We start from the raw sequence: 20624 nt of genomic DNA, 5'->3' as shown, positions 1-20624 counted from the left end.
ACGAGCAAAGAAAACGTTTTTTTATGAAACGTGACAGAAACAAATTGAATGCAAACCTGATATATATATCCCCGACTTTTTAATTGTTCACTTTCTCATATCTGTACTGTCCCTTTACACTACAAATTTGGCAACCTAAAGCAAAAGTTAAATTAAATAGAACAATGGAATGCATTTTTAAAGTAAGCTTGTGCATGTATGTTACTTATTTGTCTGCATGCCTCCTGTATACCTGTCTTGTCTCTTGGGTTTGTCTTGTCATTGTGTGCTATGGTCCATTTGGCCCCACACAGTAAGAAACAGAGTGGTTGGCGTTACAAATCCCATCTGAATTCCTCAGTGAAAGGGATTGAGTGCCCACCTTCTGACCGTGCATTCCAAAAAGCAGTAGGGTGCCCTCTTTGATATCTGCCCGAAGAACAAAACACAGCTCCGTTGCCTATAAGGTGGCATTTTCTATCAAAGCGAAAGGCCATAATCCAGACTTATACACTAAATCCTATGTACACTGACATAATGCCCCCTAAGCTGCCTAATTCCTTCTAGAGCCCTCAATGTTTTCTCCACTGTCTCTTTTTTTTTTCTGTCTGTCTTGCTCTTTTTCTTTCTCTTACTCACTCACAGTATCTTTCCTTCATGTCTCTCTCTGCTCTCACTCTCTCTATCCCTTTTCACATGCCTGTCAGATCACCCACTTCACAGTATTGTTCTTATTTTTTTTTGCCTTCTCTCTATTCATCTTCCTCTCTGGCCTTCTCTTTGTTTCACTGCACATATTTATACTCTCCACCCCCTCCCCCCTTTATTTATGTTTTTTTTTTTCCCATCTGTACTCCCATCACAATAACAACAACAACAACAACAACAACATTCTCTACTATGCCCAAACAACCATCCTAGTGCCGCTGGTTGCTAGGATACCCCACGGCCATTGCGATTGGTTCTCATTATAGCTGGGATTTGCCGTTTAATCCAGGCTATGTAATTGGCCTGCTCTCCAGTGTTCAGGCAGGCTTAACTCCTCAGACAAGCATGCATTTAGCAATGATGCAGTGCTATCATGTATTAACAAACACAGCAAGATAATACAGATAGAAACACACTCAATATCCGCCGTTTGCCTCTTGTCGCTCTCTCTCTCTCTCTCTCCCTGAGCTCTCTTAGCAAGATAAGTGATGATGCTTTGTTTGCCATCCAGCTTGACAACAGCTCTGGTCAGCGTGTCATATGACACCGAAAAGTCAAGTAACTCGTGACACGTGGTTGAATCGTGTCACTTTCCGCGTGTGGGTGTCATGAGCGGTCACCGTGCTGACACCACACAAGACGGCATTGTCACATCAGAACAAGCAGGCGATTCCTGACGGAGGATGTGTCACACATGCGGTACGTGAACAAACACACGCAAATAGGCGTGTCACATGTGAGATGACTGTCCCTGGTGATGAGACATTAAATGCCACAGAATGCATGTGTGTGTGTGTATGAGAGAGAGAGAGAGAGAGAGACAGAGAGAGACTGTATAGATTTAGACACTTGTTCAAAGATATCGAGCGACTTGACAGAGATCATTCTGGCTATCTGACGCATAGCATGCATGTAGCTTCCTCACTGCCTGGCTCATACTGTTCCACCACCCACATCAATTATTTAGATATGAGATAAGATACCCATGTACAGTATGCGAGAACCACCATGAAAGCTACATTACATGAGAAAAATTTCAGTTCACCCAAATCACAAAAAAAAAACATATTTACTCCCTTACCACAGCTGGTATCTGGCCATGAAAACACATTCAGTTTTAGACACCTATGCTTTTAGATATCTGTCATGGAAGTAAGAACTATGGATTATCATTGGTCTTGTATCTTAGAATCTCAGCACAATAAAACACAACTATATACATGGTTAGATACTATTCAAGGTAAGCAGGAAAATATGTGATTTTGTAATTTGTGTGAACTAACCCTTTAAAATGGTCTATTATTGCTTCTTAATATAATAGCTTCTGCTTTGATAGTTTTGAAGTGTACCACTTATTTGATCATAGATAAACTTTCACCTCAACTCAGCCTTTAAAAGGTGCAATATGTAGATTTGGCACCTGCTTCAAACAAATAGGGAGCCATATATCCCCAGCACACCCCCCCGCCCCCCTTAAACACATAACCCTTACAGCACCACCACTCTCATAGAATTACCACTCACTGAACATAGTGTAAATCTTACTGTTTACAGTGCATCTGTGCTATGGTGTTGTCAAGATATCAAAATGCTACAGAGACATTAAATTACCAAAGAGCTGCACAGATCAGTTCATCAGATCATGCAGCTGTGAAATATATTGGTGTAGAGGGGTGAAATGCCATGGCGTCTACTGGAGGGAATGTGCAATATCTTGGTGTAGGACATTGTGTAATATTCTTGGTGAGTATGTCCTGGTGTATATGGATCTGTGTGTGATACTGCATGTTAACTGTATTGTATATGTATACAGATATTTTATGTGTATACGGTGAGGCTGTGTGTTGCTACGTTCTCTTAAATGTCCAAGATAAATTTCCCCCAAGGGAGACAATAAAGGCTAATCTATCTATCTATCTATCAGCTGAGCTGACCAGCTGTCTCACCCAGCCAGAGGCTGCAGCAGCGGCATCTCCAAGCAAATTTCCAAATAGGCGTTATTTGGATAAACTGACCACATATTGGGAATCTAAATGGTTACTTCCTCACCTGAAAAAATGTTAAAACTTCATAAAGTGACATATTAACAGCCTTACGGTGAAACTTAACAACTTTCAGCCTGGCTCAAAATATATTTATTCACATTATGTTGATAATTTTAGTCCATTTTTGAATGTTTTAAACTAAAATTTTGGCCAATTCTTACATGTGTACCTTTAATTACCATTGTTAATGTGCTACCAGTTTAATTATACAATTGCAGCTATTTCTGTGAGTTTATGTTTGTGTGTGTGTGTGTGTGTGTGTGTGTGTGTAGTGGTGTCTGGGTCTGTGTCCCACCCAAGTAAGCCTAGCAGACTGTTTATGTGCTAATGGAGTTATGACTCCCATATGGCAGCCATCATGGTGTCGGCTAGCACAGATACACAGAAACACACACACACTAACATGGCTTTACACACATGCATTCACACACACACACACACACACAACCTCACACACATATACACACACTGTGGCAGCTGCTATGACAGGCCCAAATGCAAGAATTTTTATGGGGCCTACTCTCACCCTGCACTCATGTGCACCCACCCACCCACACAAATAGTTGGAAATGAATGAATGACATCATATACGTGCAACTCATACTATGATCCAGTGCAGTCATTAACCCATCATTTTGATATCTGGGTTAATACTCACACATTCAGACTGCAAAATTACAAAAAGTGCAGGATTTTGCACAGAATCCCACATAATAAATGCTACTGCTTTCTGCAGTGACTTTCCCTACATCAGTATTTAACCTTTCTAACGCCAGAAAAAAAAACTGTCAAAGCAATTGGCAGTCCACTGCAAATTCACAGCAGACAGGGTTTAATAAACATTCGTCATGCAGCTGACTATACACTGGAGGAATATAAAGGGTCTGTATAAATGTTAGACATTTACAGTGGTTATCACGATTGTAAGAGTTGTAGAAATATCGAACAAAAAGAACAACAAAAAGCCTTCTTTGATTAGAACAGAATTTCAGGAGAAAGTCAGCTTTTTGCAAAATAAAAGTATATTTTTCTTACCTTGAACTTACCCATGTGTTAAGCAGTCAAATTTCTCTGCAGTAAAATTAAAGAATGAAGGAATTTGTAAGCATGCATAAATAACTCATTATTAAGCAATTGTTATGCTGTCTGCATATTCAGTTTTGCATGTGAGAATGCATGTTTTGTATGCTAATGATTGGTACACAACACAGCATGTGCAAGGTCTACAACCAATACGCTTGTGCGTGATAAATGCTCCCCCGCACAACCTTGATTAATAGCTCTCAGAATGTATGTGATGATGGTAGTGATGATGATGATGACGGTTCCTTAATAAGGATTAGCACATTATGGCCATATTAAACCTGCTAGTCAGACAGAGGAGCACTAGGTCATAGCGTCGACTGAGCCTGCCATTCATCTTCATTCGGCTGTTTTCACTCCATCATTGCTGAAGGTCAAGCTGAGAGATACATGTGAATGAAACGCTCCCCTTTTTGCAGTAAATTATATGTTCATGTGTCAAGAACATGATGGAGAGGATGTGAGAATGTTGGATTGTGGAATCCAATGGCATTTTTCAATTTTAGGGTGGGAGCATCACATTGCCTGATATGGAGCTATATCATGTGAGGTGTGCTAGTGGGGAGATAGGAAAACGTACAGCCCCATAAAAAGGGCTTATCCTGCTTCCTGTGTGTCTCCTCAGTTTTTGTGGACAAGATAATAAGACGGAAAAGGAATTTGCTTTGTGTGAATGTCGGCCGTGACTGTCAGTGTTTTGTTTTTTTTCTCAAACTACTATGGTGTTTGGAAATGTTTTTGTGTAAAAGCAATGATGACAGCTAATAAATTATATCTTGAAGGGTTGGTACACTAAAGTTACAAAAAAATAAGTTTTTCACTAACCTCTAAAGGTATTTCACTGTAGATAGTGTTGGTTTTACTGTTTTTGCCCATGTTTTCAGGTATCAAGGGTTTTCTGTCTCCACTCTAATATGGATAATAATAATAATAATAATGGAGGTAAATGGATTTTCAATTGTGGTGCTCAAAACATTGGAAAATTGTACAGCAACTTCACTCAGCAATATTCACCATATTAGTATCATCATGGCTTTCCAATTTATTGAAAGGTTGTTTTGCTTAGATTTTATTTGCATACTTTGCCATGGCAACTTATACAGTTCAGTAGTTATTAGGAAAACTCACTTCAACAGCTGCCTCAGGGTCTTTATTTAGGTCGTCCGCCTTTGTGAATGTCATATAATACTTTGCTTTAACAAGATATTTTTTAGCATATAATTTAACGTGAAACCATTCCCTCTGTATTTCTGTTATTGGCCACCACGTTATTGGCAAATGCACTTTTCTAATTGTGTTGGGTGACCCAATATGACTACTGACACTGATAAATTTGTTGTGTGATTGCCTGCAGATTTTTTTTATATCTTTTCACTAAACTTTCTGTGACTGAAACTTGCCCACAAACGGAGGAAAAACAGGTATATTTATGTCTAGACCTATACAGCAATTTAGAAGCATCAATTATGCCAATGATTGCATCTCATGAATACATTCCTGCTCATGAGCAGGTGGCGTTCATCAAGTGGAAATGTACAAGTTTGTGCAGTTGAGAGTTTGGTGAATCAGACTTGGAACACTAGTATAAACAGGTCTTGTGGGAAAAAGTAAGAGAACTTTAGGATAAGAGTATGACAGTGTTCCTAAATGAGACCCAATGTCCTTGTTATGCTGGATAATCCACAGAGCATACTGTAAATGGTATTGACAGGGACTATTTCTTAGGTGGACAGTAGTTCTAGTGAAGACTATTCACAGTGAGGTTTGTTTCTGGATAGACCCTTTGCTGTTCATACTTTCCAAAGTTCATTATTTCCAATGCTGTGAGAACCACAAACTCAATTCCATTCACCTCAGTTGTATATGGTTGGTGGCCAAAATATGTCAAACATATCTGCATATTGATTTTACATATTTCTATTTATGGTTAGTAAAAAATACAGTAGATGTGCCACAGTTGGCCAAATTTGCTATTTGTTTATGTGCACACCCAGATAAAGTGAGAAAATATGAAAATATGAGTTTTGTAATTTGGATAAGCTGACCTTTAAATTTGGCTGGGTGGTTTGAGGGAGGACTTAGGCCTTGATTAGACAGAACACTTTTTAGCAACCTGGGGCAGCTTTTGTTTTCAATGAAAGTGAAGCTTATTGCTTGCTACTTTTGCATTGATGAGTGCCTCACATTTTTCCAATCTGTGTGCTTTGCGTTTTTGACCCCAGAGTGCCCTGAGCGCCTCGAGTTGAAAAAACTTCAACTCAGAGTGGAAAACGCCTGACGTCATTAGCATTTTTTTTCCCATTTTCCAATCAGATGAATTGAGAGATAACGACAACGAGATAGTGGTGGCTGCTGCTGGATACCTGGAGCTATATCACTTTACCAACCGTAGTTACCGTGATTTGAACAAAAAACAGCAGGCCTTGAGTGAGTTTACTTAACAGCAAAATAACAGTTAAGCTAAGAGCAGGTGATTCAGTGGTTGCCTAGCAACAATAAAAAAAATACAGGAAACTGCTCTTTTTTTTAAAATTGTAGGCTTCAACAAAAAAAAAGGCAATGCAGTGCTCCTTGCATTTTGCAACCTGCAAAAAGCGTTCTGTCTGATCAGGGCATTAAGTAGCCAAAGAGGTAACTGAGTCTTTTTTTAAATTTATCATCACATGACACCCACTGAGACTTAGAAAGGTTGTGACCCCGTGAGAAATGGAGGCACTTTACCCCAGCTACTTCCCTGAGGTAGTACAGGGCAACTCACAGGTTCAAACTCATGCAACTATGTGAATGTGAATCAGGATGGTCTTGAAAAAAAAAGAGCTCACATGCTCAGCAAACCAACCAGTGCTGCTGTCCGTCCAACTCTCCCTCCACAGTCTCCTCTTAGCACAGCGCGGTGGAGTTGCGGTTTTCATGTGTCTGACTTGTGTTGTTGTTGTTTTCTCCTGTGGGCTGAGTTTTACACAGTCTGTCAATCTCCTGAGCGTCACACATTAGAAGGACCAGTGGAGTGAGACACCAAGAGTGATCCCTCTGGGGAACAACTCTTCTCCCACCTCCCACCCCTCTCTGTTTGTCTCTCTTTATCTTCCTTCCTCTTTCCCTCTACCCCTCTTCTTTCCCCCCTGCAGCATATCCCTCTCTCTTTCTTCGTCCTGTTCTCTTCCTCTGACTCCATCAACAACTCCCCAGACTCCTGGCCAAGTTTGAGCGAGTCAGATCCCCTCTGTTTGGAGAGGCTACGCTACATCTGTTGACGCGTTCAGTGCTCGAGTGGTCGGCCAAGCCCAGCCAACATCCCCCAGCATGCATCACAGCGAGTGTGCAACTAATGAACACGACTGAAGGAATGTGCCTGCGCCCGGTCCCCTGCCTTTTTGTTTGATAAGTTTCACTCTCAATAGGGGCACTGTTTACAATGATTCAGTCCAGAACACAAGAGCGGAAATCTCAAGTCAGATGACCGTGAAATGTCTGCGGAAACCTCTCAAATGAAACCGGAATCACACTCCAAACTCTCGTCTGACTTTTGAGGAGGAAAGTCAATGAATCACATGAAGATCCCGCGTGAGAGACTTCCCAAAGAAGCAGGGGTTGGTGAAACTTCAAAAAACGGTGAGGGCATCCTGACCCTGTAAAACACCTGACAAGCATGACTGCAGCATAGAAATCTGAAAAGTCGAATGAAAAAAAAAAAAGAAAACCAACTTTCTTTGCTCTTAAAAGTAACTTTATTTGAAGGATTGTGTCTTTGCATGAGTATGGAGATGGGGATATGTGGGTTGGGGAGGGGGGAAGTGTGGGGTCTGAGAGTTAAGGAAATACAAGGCTTTTAACTCAAGCCTTCTGTGTGAATAGCCCAGGCATTCTTCTGGATTTAATGAAAGCTCCCAAAGTGAGTGAAAGCCTGAAATAGCTTTAGTTGGCACACAATAGTAGCCTTAACTGTAGGTATTAAACCTTAACAGCCAAGACCTAATTGGCTGACCAGTGAATAGGCCAATGGGTGGCTGACTCTTCGCCTGCAATGTCAGAATGCCTGACCGGCCAACAGCTTGCCCTTATCTCTTTCTTTCTCCCGCAAATGAGAAAAAGTTGGACGTCCCTCTTGATTGAACATTCCTATCGACCTCACATCTCCTCTTATGTCCATTCTCCTTTCCGACTTTTCTTTGCTGACGCGCCTGCAAAATTCTCCGCCGAACGTGGAAGCCTCGGTTACATTTTTTTTGACAAATGTGACCAGTATCAGTTCTTTCATCTACTGTATGTATACCACCACAGTAAGAGTTCGGATCTATTCTGCAGCAAACACATCTCGGTTGCACATTGCTGCCTGCATTTAACTTGCCATCAAGTGACAAAACCAACACAAAAACACTCAGTCAAGTGAAGAAAGCATCACACTCTTGGATCTTTTACCACGGAGGGTGGATGTTGGGGGGTCCAGGGTGCATCCAATCACTGACTCCAATGAAGTGAAGTACTCCCTGGCCAATAGAGGGACAAGACAGTGGAATGGTGGAGTACAATCATGCGGTGAAGCCGCTGTTATCCGGCCAAGTGTGCTAATCAAAACCTTGTGTGCCTGATCAATACTAGTGGACAACAGATTGCACTCCTGGGGAACTGGTGGAGGCTAGAGGGGTGTATCAAAGGCCAGGGGAGAGGGGACAGATAAGAGAGAGTGTGAGGGCTGGGGGGTTGATGCGGTAACCAGGGACAAGTTGAGTGATTTGAGCGGGTATAAAATGAGACACTGCCTGGCCCAAGAAAGGAGGAAGATTGTACGTTCACAAACACACTAGGAGTCATGCTTGAAATTGTTCCTGCAGTACATTCTTAATTTGCAAAAAGGTTAACAAAGGCTATGTCCAATCTAATGGTTACTAAGGTTCTAAGGTTACATTTGAGCTTTTTGGAACTCCTATCTAAGGAAATGTTTGAAAACGCTGGTTTCATATTGATGAGGAAAACAGACATTTCTGTCAATGCTAAGGTAGATTTCTCATGTGATTAACCTTTTCTGAAATGTAGCTAGTATACTTAACAATTACCACCAACTCGTTTTTTTTTTCTGACAATGCACTGATCAAAATCCAGCTCATTGAATCCTACCGCATTCCTCAGCTTCAAGTGATGAATTACACGGATGCCAATTTCCATAACTGCACACAGTATCCGATTTTCAAATTCTGTCTGCCAAAGCTGAAGAGTGCAGATTTGTATTTTTCATGATCTGCTGAATACCTTCTCTTATGAATGTATTAATACTAAGTGGTATAATGGTAATCCTAGCGGTAATTGATGCACGCAGATCTACAAAAATTAACAATGTTCTTTAATCCGTCTGTCATCTCTGTGTGCTTTGAAACAAAAGAGATCATGGAAGGGATTTAAAGCATTATACTTTTAATTTTAATCACATCAGTAAAGCCGGAGCCTTTTATCCCTAAAAACATTCCTGTTGCTATTTTTAAAAGAACCTCACATCACGCAGTGGGTGCCCCTTTCTGATGTTGACCAAGTATGGCTGCGTTGTGGATAAACATGTGCTAGGTATGAAGGTGTGAGATTAATACGAGTCAGGAAAAGTACAGTTGATAATCTTTGCAGTCTTTCCACAGGCATGTCAGAGTGTATGGAAATTGGTAATTCAAGAGGCAGTTTTGAACTGAATCATTAATCTAAGATAATCTATTGATCAATCCTGATGATCACATTAATCCTGGCATTGATACAACCACATAATGGATTACTTCCCGTGGAGCTGAATACATGCCAACGTGAGTGTTGCCATACTGTATAGGGGGTTTTTGAAGATGGGCAGACAGGAACCTAACACACCAAAATAACTGTATATACTTACTGACAATCGGATATTAATCACTACACTATAATCAGCTGTGATTGATTACAATACATGTTTTTGCCATTCTTCATGTTTGAGCCAGTAGGAAGGAGGAGTATACTTAAACAGTAGTGACAAAGACAGGATGCTGGCAAGGAAGAATCCCTAAATATGAGTGCCAAAGATATTTAAAGTCCTCCTCCACTCAAAAATGTGTTTTTCTTCTTGTTACTTTTGACATTCAAAGCCTGTTTTTCTCATTTACCTCAAGGGGAGGAGAATTTCTCTTTACTCATCTTAAATCTGAGTTTAAGGCATGTAACTATGAGCATGATTTGTGACATCACAACTAGTTTATAGCCAATCAGGGTCCAGTATGCAATGTACACATGTGTGATGTGGAAACTTGAAAGCTCCAGTGCACATACACTGAGAATGAGCTTGTCAGGGAGATAGGAGACATCTTGTGTCCAGCAGTTAAACTTTAGAAATAAAAAAATAAAATAAAATTGCATATTCATAGATTCTGAGGGAGAAGGGGGCGATGACATTTTAAAGATTTTAAAGAGGTATCTGAACATTTTTTTTGTGGAAAAACCATATCAAACAGAAATTATTATTCGAAGAAAAGTATTTTTCAAACATGTCTGGAGGGGGTCTTTAACCTTTCCAGAATTTCGTTTTGAAACAGATCCAACCACTTTGTTTTTGACAGCTGTGTCTTCTATCAAACACACCGCCATACAAACAATAATAACAGCGAATATGAACACTGCAACAATTATTATCTGCCAGTTTGAGCCTCTTGAACACAAGGACGACTTATCTCCTAATTAGTTGTAATAACAATAACTAGTTTGGTTCCTGACTCGCATACGCCTGTTTCATCATGCTTGGAGCGGATGCATGAGACGTGCCTCTATTGCGGAGAGAGCATACTATTTTTTACTTTACTGGCAATCTTGGGCAGGGCTGCATGCTGGTTTGGGGTGTTATTCATTGAAAATCAATATTTTCCATTTCTGAGGATGCAGAATGAATTATTACTGAGATGAGCATTGTGGAGAGATTGAAGGCTTAGTCTGAGTCATCACTCATCTGAAGACTTTCACAAGGACATTTACTTCTTCTCCCTTGGAGTTAACTCGGCGAACATGGATCTCCCTTTTTCTCACCACTGTCAGGGCACATATCACCCTCTGTCCTGAAGACTTCATCTCAGATGCAGCAGCAGCAGCAGCTCGAAAAAAATGGCACATGTTGATATTCAATAATAAAAAAAACCAGCTTGAATTCTCTAGTTTGGACATTAATACTCTCTTAGTGGCTATTCTTCGGGGTTAGGGTTATCAGATTTTCTAAAGTACTCACGTTAGGTAAAACTGCCATTTTTAATGAACGTGTCCAAAGAATGCCAACTGTGTAATTGGACAATGACCTCAAATCCTTTTTGGAAATGATGAGCTAAGCACAGGCACACACTAATTAACAAGCCACTCACAATAGAGACGAACAAATTACGGAGCTAGTTTGAAATGTCAAGATAACCAATTATCAAATGAAAATGGCCATTAAGTATAGTTCCTTCTGGCCACAGGTGATGAAGCCACCTGAAATAATGGGAAAATCACGGCAGAATGGGTTTTTTAGACATTGTCATAGGAGGAAGTATTAGATTTAACCATAACTGTAAAATGCCTCGGGGACTAAATTTCGCCAGATAGATTTTTCAAGAATCCCTGAAATGAATGATCATTGGCTTCTTTATGCGATGCATGTGCTACATATGAAATGACATTTTCAATGCCAGTATAAACATTACTCTATTCATATTTGACATTATATTACACTCACCCAACACAACCTCAAATCCTTTGGTGTACAAGATGGCCAAAAGTATGTGGACAACCATGTCCACTTTTGGTCTGGGGCTGTTAATATGTTAATAAAGGGGAATCTTACTGCTACAGTATACAAACTTTGAGCTTAGTTTCCTGTTTCAACATGACAAAACACCACGCACAAAGACGGCTCTATTAAAAAAAAGGTTTTTATGAATTTGGTGTGCAAGAACTTGACTCACACCATCCAAGAAATTGGAATTCTGATCACAAGCGATGGCCAACATGAGTTCCCAATCCCAGTATTAAGGGTGGGAGGATTTATATGTAAAGAATCGATGCTCCCACTAAGTCTTGTGTTGACCAAAAAAAAAAAAAAAGGAATTTGTCTTATGTTAGATCACATTCCTTGCACGTGAATGCTCTTCTTAGTATCTCTGCTTCCCTGCTGCTATGCTGTGCAGCTTCACAGATAACACCTCCTCCCCACCTGAAGAGATTTCACTCAATATATTTGTTATTTATCATTAAAAAAACAGTCTTGTATTTATTTGCGTGAAGAAAACAGAAAAAAAAAAACTCCTAATGTTTGGCAAATCACTCAGTGGTAAATTAATTTAAATTAGAAGTAGCCTATCGATGATTAATTCAGCTACATTAGATGCTTGTAATGATTAGATGCATTGGTATTGGTACCGATATTGGTGATGGCCCTGGTATTGGACTGGAATCACCCCTATTTACTAATACTCTCGAGGCTGGGTAGCAGAAAATCCCTGCAGCCACAATTACATATGGATATACTGTCTGTGTGTCCACATACTTTTGGCCACCAAGTGTAGCTGAGAAACATTCAAATGTCCCTTGACCTCAAATGATTAATTTGATTCAGTTCTGTTTTGTTTGCAATTCTGTCGGCTACACAGATCATAATCACTTCTGACAAAGGTACCGAGACCTGCACTGTTCTATAGACAGGACCCAGGAGATAGACATCATGTTTTAGTGAAGAATGGACTTCTGAGTGACTGGCAGATACCTCACTGAGACAGAGAGCTCTGGCAGGGTTCCAGCAAGGGAGAAAGAGAGAAAAAGAGAGAGAGAGAGAGAGAGAGAGATAGGAAGAGAGTGAGAGAGCAAAGGCAGTATTCAATGAGAGCTTCACTGGAGAGGATGAGATGCCCTTTCTGTGTGCGATGAAGGATGGACAGAAGGAGGGGGAGGAGAGAGAAGCAGAGGAAGAGAGAATGAGGGAGTAAGAGAGAAAAAACAATGAGGAAGAGAGAGAAAGGAGGAAAACTTTTCAGTCTGTTTTTTCCATTCAAAGACATTTTGACAGGGCAGAGCCCACTCTGTGGCAGGGAGTGGAGCCATTTTGAAGTCTCCTACCGGCAGCTTGAGGGAAGTGGGGAGCCAGAATAGATATATCTCGGGGCTGCCTGGGTTTTTTTTTTTTTTTTTTCCTCCCACCACACTTTCTTTCCTGTTTTTGACAGCCAGCTCCGAATCGCCGAGCAGGTGTCTTCTTATTTTCTGCCGAAACAGTGGGACAGTGCACACAAACACTCTGACGCTGTTCATAAAAAGATAAACACACCCGCAGACCAGACAGACAGGCAAACAGACACACACACACACACACCAATACACACATAAACATAGTAGTGGCACTCAAGAAGTAACTATGCATTGGAAATGACTACCCTTCACACATAATGTTTTCCACACGGCTGCTGAAGTTGAGGGAGGGCGCGAGAGAGGGGGACAATCTGTGACTATCTACACTGACACAAAATGAGTGTCACAAAACAGAGCCGCTATTTTCACTTTAATGCATGCAAATAACAGGCAGCCATTGACACAGGGGCAAGATTTAGTATGCTCTGCGATTTTTAGGTCACAGGAAGGGGAGGGGTAATTCATCCTTATTATTCCCTCAACAGATCCTAATAATGTGGCTAGTGTTGCATGCTCCGGCTGGGTGTATTTTCTATCTTTTTTTTTTTTTTCGGGAAGGGTGGGCCCGGGGTGCAGGAATTAGCAGGGTATTGTGCAAAACTTCCCTTTTAAGTGTCAGATTTCCAAGGCTCTTTCTCTGCGACAAGTGCCGAGCTCATTGAGGATCGGCGAGTTGAGGGTGGAGAACAGTGTTGACACTGGAATTATCACAATACAAGTTGCCTCTGACCACATTCGCTCCGAATCAATCCATTCATAGCAGCCCCAGCGACCCTCATCCTATTGAAAAAAAGGCCTCTGAATGGCTGCTTTGAGAGGTCCCTTTTGATGTTCGAGGGGCTTTTGAAAAGCAGGGTGTCCCTTGTGTCAGTGGTGTCAGTGATTAAGTTGTGACTGGGTGGGGGTGAGTTACGCGTACAATGTATATGCCCCTTGTACTGATATATGTCCCTTGTGTACATATATATATATATGTTAAACTGTGATAGATACTAAATAAACAATATATAAAACGTGCAGTTACAGTGAGTAACATGTTGCAGCAATGCGATGATTATGTTCAATAACAGGTGAGGTGAGGGATTACAGTAGAAATTCAGTAATTAAATTAAAGTTACAAATCCTAGTAACGTCCTGTTACTTTCACAATTTGGAGGCTTGTATTGTTAGCTGTCTTGTTGGGTGTTTAATGTAGTGTTGATATTAGTTTGGGCTCTTTGCATTCAGTGAAGAGACCAGTAGTGTTAGCTTAGCGCAGGAGCTGGAGGAAGTTAGCTTCTAACAAAAGAGGAGACATGTAAGTTGCCTTAATCACATGTTGTGTCCTCTTCACTGGCTCGCTAACGTGTGCTAACCACTGCTAAGCCAACAGTCAGGAATTAGGTTTTGTACAGAAGTGGAGGTGGTGTGTAAACCCCCAAAGCTGTAGCAGTAAATACCTCTAAACCATAAGCTAGCAGCTTGTTCAATCATGCCTCCTTTTTTATTTCTACATGTTAAACACAGAGAAAAGTGGATAAAGTGACATGTGGGTGTGGAGGCTTTGGAGCTGCTTAAAACCCTGAGTAAGGGAAGTAATCTAACATGTAACTGATTACTTTTGCTGTTGCGTGAAAAATAATGTATTCGTTTTTCTAGGCACATTGAGATGTACTGACAGCAGAGTCAAATTCCTTGTGTCAGCATACTTGACAAATAAAACTGATGCTTAAATATAGCAATTTCACATTTAAGTTGTTTTGAATGAATGTGACAAATGCGTAACTTGAAACTCTAATAAGACCATCTGAGATCAAGCCACACGTCACAAATCAGATTCATCATTGTCATCTTTGAAACCTCGTCGGTTCTTTACATCATTTGTATGACTCATGCGTATGAAATCTCTAATACGACACTGACTTCAGTCTGTGCTCTCTCATGAGTGTGATTTTTGACACATTTTTAGCCAAAGAGATTCAGAATATACCCATGCTGATTAATAACGCAAACCAACAAGCTGCATCACTGATGCTGTCACATCGATGGCAATTTTGACTCATCAAACTCAGATATAGAATGTCTTCAGTGGATTATATTTTCACAATTTTTATAGGGAACAAGAACAAGACTCACCATTTACCTTTCATGTTTAAAAAGCATGGCACAGTCCATTTTACCCCCTGTGATTACCTGAATCATATGGGCAGTAATGAAACTTTCTCAACCCCTTCTATTGTGTATTGTGATCTCTTCAATAGTTCTTGCAAAGCCCAGAGGGAGATGGCAGAACAAGGCGTTAGGAGTCTCAAAATAGCAACTCGCCAGAGGGAGTTGGAGAGAAAATTCTTGCTGAGCTGCACCACCACAGTGCCGGACACTTCTCCTCTGTGCTGTTGAGTCACTCCTTGTTGATGTTTCTCTCTGCCTTTCAAAGTCGAGGATGCCGTGACATATTACCTCTCGGGCAGCACTACAAAGAGTTGCCTAAAAGTGGCCTGGCTGGCTGCCCGCCCGCCCGCCTGCCATCGGCCGACTTTTTACACATTCTTGACGGATGGTTGTATTTCTCTCCCGAGGCCGTGCAGTCAGAGAGTACACAACGATGGGCTCAACTAGGGACTGTGACTGACACATCCACACAGCAGCATGCGAGGGGAAAACCCACACATATGCATCGGAAGTGTGAATCAACGCTTGCACCCACACCTGCAGAGACAAATGCAGATACACACAGGAGGACAGGAAGGAAGATAAGGACACACACACACATACATAGACACTAAGTAAAGGGTTAGGCTCATTTCTCCAACACCAGGGGGTGTCGGCTGAATGTGATAAGACGTTGAGTGGGTAAGACTTCTTCACAAGGATAGTTCCGATAAAGCAGCCTGTCATTCACTAAGAAGCATTGTCCAAAGCTTTCCAACCACATCACGTCTTTTCTGCTTCCATTTCTAAACCTTGCTTCATGCTCATAGATACACTCTAGAGAAAAGACTAGATAAATTATCACCACTTTAAATACAACGTAGCTGGAAGAGTGAAGTGTTAATTAAAGCCAGTAAGAAAACATCATGGTGAACTCAACAAAACTCCCGGTTTGGTGTTAATGGCAATTATATTCTAATAATACATAAACCTGTGAGCATTTATTCACTTTTTACATATAGTTTTGCTCCTGCAAAGTGCAATGTCGTAATTAATTCAGTATTCACTTCAAGTCCTAAACACCTGGTGGCTTAGCGCCAGCAATAGAAAAAAAAAAAAACACACAAAAAAAAACCCCACTGCAATTTAATCAGTCAAGCACCCACTTCAAAGCAAGAGACTCTATGTGCTGTATTATTTGATCCAAGCAGCTCCTCCAATGACAATTAATGCATATACACAATGCAGAGAAGTGAAAGCCAATTAAGGAGTTGTAGTATGCATTATGTGATCTATAGACCGGCTGTCATGCGTGAGGCAGTTTTTTCCCCCACAGTGGACTGAAAATAAAAAACTGTGGGGGGAAAGGTATGAAAATGAAGCTTTTCCAGAGTCACAGCTTCCCTTGGATGGCAGACCTGAGCTTATGTTTTTTCATATATTTCTGAAAACTAACATTCACACTTTCAAATCGGTAAACACAGCAAACAAAACAGACCCCCACTTTGCGATACGGTCCAACTCCATTGGAAAATGTAGTTCTATTTAGAGCATCACATGTTTATAATAGGGTTCCTCAATCCATTTTTAAATGTAAGATTTTATGGAATGTCTTGTTTGTTCCTTTATAATATGCAAAACATATCTTTTTTTTCCTCATTTGAAAACATAAGAACATGCAGTAATTCACAGTTGTGACGCAGAAAAAAAAAAGTCAGTTTTGGTAATCTGAAATTTCTAGAGAGAACAGACAAACGTACCTTATGCCTTACTGGAAAATAACTATCATTGTGGCAGCTGCATTACCACTGAATGCCAATTAGCAGCATTTTTCAGCTACAAAAGGAAGACTTGCAATCACACAGTTTGAATGTGAGTTTTCCAAGCAACATGGGGCAAGTAAAAGAGCTCCGTAGTGGCCAAATCACCTACATTCAAATTTCAAGAGCAGCTTCAGTCAAAACAAAATCTTCAAGTGCAGTTTATATTTCGAGGGGAAAGAAGCTGCATCAACACAGAAGAAGAAAACAGATCTTTTTTTTCTCTCTCTGCCTTTCGGTGGTTGTTTTAAGCTACACTTTTTTGTGTCCTATTCATTCACATACTTTCCCAGAATTTATAATACTACCCCCCACCCATTTATCAAAAATATTATATTAAGTGCATTAGTTATTTTATTGATTATTGTTTGGCATTGTGTCTCCATTTCATGGTTAGCAATAGACAGGAAATGGGGAGAAAGACATTGAACAAAGGTCCTTAATCAAACCTGGAACATTATTTAGTATGTGCCTCAACCATTCGGCTACCAGGACACCCTTATAATTTGAAATTAATCACTCTTTTCACTTAAATACCACTTATTAGCATGCAACTTCCACTAGAATGACCAACTCTGACAGTTACTTGAAAGCATTTTAACCTCAAAAACATCATTAAGTCCTGTTGACAAGCACATACTGTAGGATCAAAAACTCTTGATTAAGAAGGGACAAAATAATCCTGCACATTGTTGGTCACTCATAGTCGCTTTATTCAAATTAACTGTACCTGACGAAGGACCACAACATTGTTAATAAAGTAAGTACAAGTGCGCAGGATTTGGCTACTTCTCAGTCATGAAGATTGTTTTATAAACTTAATGTAAAAGTGTGCTGCCCAGTTGTTCCAGAAACAGTTTCTACTGCAGCTCTTCATCTCCTCTTTGTCTTCTTCTACATTGTTTTTCTCACTTTACCTGTGAGTAGTTAGTGTGATCACTTAGTAAATGAATGGAAACATTTGTCATCTGAACATTTTTTTTTACAGAGGCTGTAAAAAAAATGTCGAGAATCGTCTAGTTTTTTTTTTTCACCCATTTCAGTTTGGCTGGAAAGCAAAAAGTAGTTTTGTAGAATAGTTACAGACCAGCATAAAACATGACACTGGAGGAACTGGCTGTGAAGAGCACTGATATATAAAGTATGCTGTTGTATTTTCCATAAATATTACATATTAGAATGACTGTTTTATACAGTAGTTAACAATGATTTTAATGGTAACTGTATGTTCATAAAAACATGAATCCATATCACTGAAAATGTGTCAAATCAATTGCGCAAACTTGTCACATTGACATTAAATTTCATCATTCAACAGCGCGGCTGATTATTACAGTACCTCCATCTTTGCTAGATCACTAGACAACAGAAGTGTCATTTAATGTTGACAATATAATTGCTACTATTTCCACACAGTGTCACAGCACTACAATGAAAATTACCTACAGTAACATATAAATAAGGACAGTCACACGTTTCTGCCCTTATTATATGTATAAAATGAAAACCATTAATACAGCAGACAGCAGTTTTTTATTTTCTCTTCACACATTTCATTAACACTTCCAGACTGTCTATGGGGCATAAGATAAATAGGCAAAATAAAGAACAAGAGGTAAATCGTATTATTAAGATGTGTTTTGCAAGATCAGTCAAGATCCAGTCAGGAAAAAAATGACTTTTTGGGAGGGGTGATGTATCATCTCTCATCAGAACTTGTTTTAATTTTATGCTATCAGTCACTGTGTGGGTGTATGAGTCACTTTTTTTTTTGAACGTCTCGTTTTCAAAACACCTCATTTCACTGATGAGGTCTTTGTAACTGCGTGGAGAGCTTTCCCTGGCATCATTTTAGACCACTCATCCACTCGAGAGTAAGATCGATGCTACGCGCAACTATGATAATGATTTTCAGTGATGATTCTGAGGCTTGATCCTCACGGTTCTGATAGTAAACGTGGTCTCGGAATCACCTACATGCTCTATTCTACTTTCTATCTGGTTATTCCACAGACCTTGGCACATGCTGCTATTGTTGTTATTTCTTGTGAGACTTGTTTGATCCATACTGGTTGTTACAATGAGACTGTCTAGAAAGCATCATGAGCTGAATGTGAATCTTTGACGGTTTTGTTTTTTTTTAAATAGCCTTTAGGGTCGATTAGACAGAGATTTTTAATAAGAATATACTGTGAATATGACTGTTTTCCTGTTATTTTTCATTTTAATTGATCTAAATCTGAACCTTATTGCTCATAAATCATATACATAGTTGGTCAAATGACATCACCTCATACTGATCACTCTGGGGAATGTTTGACAACTTAATTGCAGCCACCACTATGGTGAAAATTGTAATTTGTGATAATTAAAAGTTCCTCATTACATTCATATACACCATCTGAGTCATCATACTATATTTAAAAATACACACCCTACTTATAATCAACCATTATTGTGTATATTACTTTATTACAAAGTACTTCTGAGAGAAACTGATGAATTGGAGGCATGAAAATAGCACGTCTAACTACCCTCAGTACTACATGATTGGATTTACACTCTTTCCACTCCTTCCACAGCCTGTGAGTGATTGTAATTTGACGATAGAGGGCGCTAGTAAGTAAGGATAAAGCCACTGCTGGAATTCAGACAGCCGTCTGAGGAAGATGCAGCTGCTGAGACTGGCTGCCTCTTTTCCTCTTCCCTCCTCCTATCCCTCCCTCCCCTCCCTCCCTCCCCTCAGTCCTCTCTATCCCGCACCGTCCCCTCACTCCTTCACTCATTACACTCACCCACTGTATAATTCCACAGCGCCGCACTGTCTCTGTATTATAACAGGAGAGCATCCTTAAATCCAAGTTAGTGGAGGAAATCCTCACGCACGCGCATACAAATACAATTGGTTTCTTTTCTTTTCTTTTTTTTTTTTTTTTTGCACTTAACACAACGGTGCAAAATGCGCATACGCGCTGTAGTAAAGATGAATACTCGCAATGACCGAAAACGTGCTCATTTACCTACCTTACACCGTGCGTCCCTGAGAAAATTTAAAGCGTAACGCTGGGTAGAATGACCGCCAGCATCACACGAATGTTTGTTCAACACTGTAACCATCACAAGCTGCTGTGGTACGACACACACCGCGCACACTAAATCTTAACTCAGGGAGTTGGGCTTTGCGCAGTGGCCGAAAAAAAAAAAGCAAACCCCCGTGCCCAGACCGTCTGAAAGGGCCACGCAGGGAAGGTATATTTCTGTCTGTATTCCTCTTTGCGCAAAATGAATTCATAACCACAGTCTCAAGATTCATGGATGCTGAGTGGACTGAACAGCACACGAAAGGCGAAAGAAACAACCGAGTCCGCCGCGCTGGAGAGCACAGCCACCGGCGACCACACGCATTCATATTAGTAACCACAGGGAAACCACAGCACTGCGCACACAGCCAGCCAGTCAGTCAGCCAGCCAGCCCAGCCAGCCAGCCCCGTCCCGTCCCGTCTCCCCCTGTCCTGCAGCGGCTGTGTCGTGAGCCGCTGGAGGCAGAAATGCTGAAGTGTTTAATATCGGTATCATGTTAAAGGCACACAACTTATGTCAGCCTAGGAGTGCGTAAAAGTTATGCGCTGAATTTGCCTTTTTTCTTGTTACACAAGGAATTCCTTGCAGCAAAACCAGACCCCCCGCGCCACACTGCATGTGCTACATAATG

The 20624-nt window shown here is 40.5% G+C and overlaps 1 long non-coding RNA gene across 1 annotated transcript; it reads right to left on the bottom strand.

Annotated features, from left to right (window-relative positions):
* Positions 1-15016: 15016 nt before the first annotated feature.
* Positions 15017-20604, bottom strand: LOC121890128. The gene is made up of 2 exons (XR_006093705.1): positions 19937-20604; positions 15017-15650 (listed from the first exon to the last, which is right to left on the bottom strand). It is a non-coding gene; the product is annotated as an uncharacterized LOC121890128 (long non-coding RNA).
* Positions 20605-20624: the final 20 nt, after the last annotated feature.

This window comes from Thunnus maccoyii, chromosome 22 (assembly GCF_910596095.1).
Source record: "Thunnus maccoyii chromosome 22, fThuMac1.1, whole genome shotgun sequence".
Classification (NCBI taxonomy): Eukaryota; Metazoa; Chordata; class Actinopteri; order Scombriformes; family Scombridae; genus Thunnus; species Thunnus maccoyii.
This window is presented reverse-complemented; position numbering and strand designations above follow the sequence as displayed.